Source organism: Magnolia sinica, chromosome 4 (assembly GCF_029962835.1).
Source record: "Magnolia sinica isolate HGM2019 chromosome 4, MsV1, whole genome shotgun sequence".
Taxonomy (NCBI): Eukaryota; Viridiplantae; Streptophyta; class Magnoliopsida; order Magnoliales; family Magnoliaceae; genus Magnolia; species Magnolia sinica.
The window spans coordinates 37,855,650-37,860,865 of record NC_080576.1 but is presented as its reverse complement, the minus strand read 5'-3'; the positions used below and the strand labels follow the sequence as shown (position 1 = coordinate 37,860,865).

Here is a 5,216-nt window from a genome sequence, read left to right as displayed (position 1 = left end):
AGTAAGAGTTTTGATCCCTAGGCAAAACATTGGGTGATGCACAGGTCCTCTTAAGCCACCCACTCCTTGCTTGCATGTTGAACCTCAACTTCCATTCACAATTCTCCATGCGAAAGGTACCCAATGATAATTAATTAAATTAATAATGTGGACCAATGAGACCCAACTGCACAGGAATTTCCTGTGCCTTCAACACATTTCCACACTCAATTATAGTTTCTTAGTAACTTATATATTGATCGGGTTGACAACCCGAGCCCAACTCAAGTTTTATCGGGTTGGTGTTTGTATAACCCAAGCCCGAGACTGAACCCGATTCATCCCTCACGAGCCCAACCCAATGTTGGGTCAGTCAGGGGTCAGTCAGGTTGAACCCGCCCAACTTTCAGCCCTAGACTTAAAATCCAGGCCCATTTTTCAATTGGCCCCACCATGAGGATCACCTAGAATCTTCCTATCCACTCTAAATCACGGTGGTTAAAAATTGTGTTGTGTTGCACCTACTTGGTGGTGAGAAAAACGTGAGCTGGTGTCATCCGGTTTTCTTCTTTCACATGGAAATGTGCTGCACCAGCAAGCACCTAAATTTCTTAACGTCTGAAATTTACACGGTGGGAAGTGTGTGTTAAAAACTTCTTGGGAGTAGAGAAGGTTCTAATCAAGCTGATATTTGTGTTTTTTGTTTAACATTATCAGCAGGTTTGATAGCCAATAAACTTAACCGTTGGCCCCACCAAGGTTTCAACAATAATTCATTCAATCCTGCTTTTTTCTTTGGTGTGGTGCACTTGAAATGATGTATTTGTTTCATCCAAGCTGTCCATCCATTTCTTCCATCTCATTGACGGCATTAGACGTGGACCACACCACAGGAAAACAGTTGGTGATTGAATGCCTGCCGTTAAACAGTTCCTAGGGTCTACTGTAATGTTATTATTGGCCATCTAATCAAATTGATTAGGTCATACAAAAAAGGGAAATACAAATATCAGCTTGATCCAAAACTTTTATGGCTTCCGTGAAATTTTAAATGGTGGTCATTCAATCACCACTGTTGCCGGTGGTGTGGTCCACCTGAGGATTGGATCTTTATCATGTTAAGGCTCATACGCTAAAATTATATGGAAAAATGGATAGACTTCATGGATAAAACACATATGCATGGTGGGACCCACGTTGCACTTCCAGCAACGATCTGCATGCTCTACTGGCATGACGTCAGGTCGGCAGGAGACGGGGCCTGAGAAACAAGAAGGGCTACGGTGGGCCCTACCGTAATGTGTACGTGAAATCCGCTACAAGCATATGGAGCATGATTGGGCCACATTAGCAGAAACAGTGAGGGGCCCACCATCCTTTCACTCTGTGTCCCACATGAATCACTTAAACTTTGGTTCCCATATATGAATTTTCACAATGTAGATAATGGTTGGAGTGGATTTCATATAAACATCATGGTGGGCCCTATATAATTTCAATGGTGGTCATCCCCCTTTGTATAGCACGCTTGAATCAAGAATCTGCCTGACTCATGAGCCCTTTGCTAAATTTCTCTCATTGACCTAATGGTCCGAGTGGATTTTTTAACGCAACATGGTGGGACCAAACCCTCTTGAGTAGTTCACACAAAAGTCTCCTGGAGACCACCTATATATTAATGCATATTATATAATTGCCCTTCCAAACTCTAATCGACGGGGCTGGACCGGGCTTATAATCCATTGTACATGGTCCAAACCAGCTCCTATTTGAATATAAGGCTTGAATTTTAAGCTTAAGCCCGACCCATAGCAGCTAGACCCAAAAGCTCGACGGGTAAGGTTGCAAATGGGATAGGTTGGGTCAGGTCTAGGGGCACCGATGGTTAAGGTTGCAAATGGGATCGGTTGGGTCAGGTCTAGGGGCACCTTATATCTAGACCCGACCCATTTAAAAATCCACATAGAGTTTTGAATTTAGACCTGACCCATTAAAATTCAGAGCCAATTTAGGTCAGGTCGAAATCAAAGAATCCACTTGGAGTTTTGGACCTAAACTTGACCCATTAAAATTCAGGGCAAATTTAGGTCAGGTCAAAATAAAAAGCAGCCAACCCACTAATTTAATGGGTCGATACTGGCCCTTTGTCTAAATCTGACCCCTTTTATCACGCGGATCGCATTAAGATCAGTAGGGATGTCAATGGGTACCCGATGAACCCAACCCAATTTTAATGAGCTCAAGTTCAATAAATTGGACCCAAGAAATCAAGTAGAGTCCATACTTTTCTTGGTTACTTTATTTTGGGTTTTGGGTTGAGTCAAGTCAGGTCATTTGGTTCAACCCATTAAAAACCTGTGGGTAGGAAGGGTTCAACCCAAGCCCAGCTCGAACACCAACCACTACCCAATTAGTTTGGCCTGAACTTACCTCAAAAGCAGGTTGGGTCAGTTAACCTGCAAGCCAGCCTGACCTAGGCCTAAGGCCAACCCATTTTAAATCAGAGCTAGGCCTGTCAATGGGTCCAAACTAGACCCGAGCCCAACCAATTCAGGTCAGGAGCCGAAGCCCACAGACTAATTTGGCCTATTTGTTGCCTAATGCAAGGTACAATTATTGTAAGCAGAATAAATAGCAGGCAAAGTTCGAAAGTAAAATGTTTTCATTACCTTCGTTAATTATTTCATATCCCAATGTCTTCATGCTCTTTGGTAGCGTAGCTGGAAAAGAAAAAAAGATTTAGTCACGCAAAACCAAGAACATTATTCGGTAGCTTTGCATGAAACTTCTTGGGCAATTATTGGGCTCAAGCTCTCAGCAAGTGCAAATTTTACATGCGTACACGTGGAGCCCATGTTTTGATGATCTAGACCATCAATCTGATGAATCTCACCACGAATTCCAGATTATGGGTCATCGCAATCCACATTGCTATTTTTAGTGACCCACAATCCAAAGAACTAGGATCTCTCAATGGCCTATAAATTGTGTAGTGAAAAGCTACAAGAAAGGTCCACATTCAATGAAAAATGGACCAACAATCGAACAGTAAAATCAATTGCAAAATCAAATTGTCAAAGATGACACTTATCATGAAAGAAGCATACCAACTCATCCTTAAATTAGTTATTAGGAGGGCATTCCTGTTGCCAACATCCACCATCTTCCACCTGCTCCAACTCAGGAGGAAACTGTTGTATGAAGTAGGTAAAAAAAAAAAATCCATCAACACAAAATATAAAACATAGAACTAAAAAAAAATAACTTTGACATTTGGAGGAAAGTGCAAATGACAATTTTGCATGCTTTAAATCCGATTCTAATACACAATCTCTACCATCCCTCTCTCTCATCCATCAAGTTATAATAGGAAAGTTAATGAATTCTCTCTCTCTTTTCTCAGCTTTTCTTAGGATGGGGAGGGTGGGGATATAACACTAATAGGCTTGTCAACGTGCCGGGCCTCAGGATGGGTTTGAACCAGGTCTATTAGAATTTTTTTTGCATTTTCTAGGCCCGAGCCAAGCCCATTCACAATCCTAAACAATAAGGCTGTAACTAAGCAAGGTGAGGGGAAGGGAAAAAACAGAGTGAGAAAAATGGGAACGAATAAATAAATGGCCTCATTTAGAAGAACTCCGAATCATTATTGGCTCCACAATTTGAGCGAAACCCATCCCATCCATCCGCTTGGTGTCTAGGTCTGAACATAATACAAAAAGAGCACTGAGAAGGATACTATTTTCCAGCTTTTGGTGCTTAGTTAATTCAATTATCATAAAAATTTGGATGTTGCTTTATTCAACATGCACAGCAAGTAAAATGTTCCATAACATCTCCCATTTGAGGCAATGGTAGCAGCAATCACAAGCAATAGGGTGCAAAATCACATGCAATTGTTTCGAAAAAGCTTATACCCACATGAGATTATGAGATGTTGAATATCGCACAATTTTCTCCTCCTCCAAGCTAGAGAGCTGTCGACTCTAACATTTCCCAAATCGATTCCTATACCAATCGAAGACAACGCATAGCAGCTATAAAAAGAAATATTATAAATCAGTTTTTATGTTAATCTGAGATTCCTTCTGCAATTTTAATAGTGGAAGAGAGAGAGAGAGAGAGAGAGAGAGAGAGAGAGAGAGATGCTGGAGATTAGGTCATAGGTTGGAAAAAATATTACAAATATGCCTTTGCAGGCCCTAATGATAAATAAAATACAAGTTCAGTCCACTCAATGAGTGAAGGGGGCTAATTTTTGCACAAACGGATCCTCATAATGGAGTGAACCTAAAGGATAGGTTGGATGTCTCGCATACATGAAAAGTTGAAAGTTTTATCCACTACGTTCAACCACAATATGGAACATCAGAAGTTATTCACTAGGTGTTGGACCACAAGTTACAGTTCATGTGGATGCGAAATACAACCCTTCCAATAGGTTGGGCCTCACCATATGAATCACCCAGTGCCAAAAGTTAAACCAGGCAAGCTACATATAAAACAATATCTGGCCATTGATAAATAGCAAAATATGTGCAGATACAGCTGGTTTTTAGGTGATCGTCATTATTTGAGCAACCTACTGGATGGGTTGGACATTAAGGTTGGATGTTACCTGCTGGGTGTATGTTAACTTCTGGCCCCCACAGGTAGCCTTCTCATTTTCTCTTCACTGCATCACTTAACAAATACCATCATCAAATGAAAACTTCCAAAAGATAGGCAAAAAAAAAGGATAGAAATATTAAAGACTTTGAAGATGGGAGGTATAAACGCATACTGCATCATTTAGAACAAATTCTCCAAACACCAACACATAAAGGTTCATATCTGTACCAAGTTCCTGCACATAGAAAGCACAATGCCATGTTGAGATGGCTCACATTAAAGCTAAATCCATGTGATATGCCCCATGAACAACAAAGGTACTTTACAAAACCATCATACTCAACCACCTAGAGAAAAGCAGAACACAGCTATCAAACTTCTCTAAACGACAAAAAAAAGAAAAAAAGAAAAAAAAATAAAAATCCAATAATCAATCTTCCAGGGAAGTATCAATAACTCCTCTTCAGATATGGAATGAGTAACTACACTTGGTTTATGGAATGAAATTTCAAGTGGCTCAATCCAAATATATAGATGAGTTTAGTGAAATTGATAGATTTTTTATTTTTTGTTTGTGGGGGGGGGGGTTAGTACACACCCATGTCAGTACACACACTCCATGTTAG

The 5,216-nt window shown here is 40.5% G+C and overlaps 1 long non-coding RNA gene across 1 annotated transcript; it reads right to left on the bottom strand.

The window, feature by feature from the left end:
• Positions 1 to 2,528: 2,528 nt before the first annotated feature.
• LOC131244451 (uncharacterized) lies at positions 2,529 to 4,982 on the bottom strand. The gene is made up of 3 exons (XR_009170286.1): positions 4,598 to 4,982; positions 3,087 to 3,170; positions 2,529 to 2,699 (listed from the first exon to the last, which is right to left on the bottom strand). It is a non-coding gene; the product is annotated as an uncharacterized LOC131244451 (long non-coding RNA).
• Between the last annotated feature and the right edge of the window lie 234 nt (positions 4,983 to 5,216).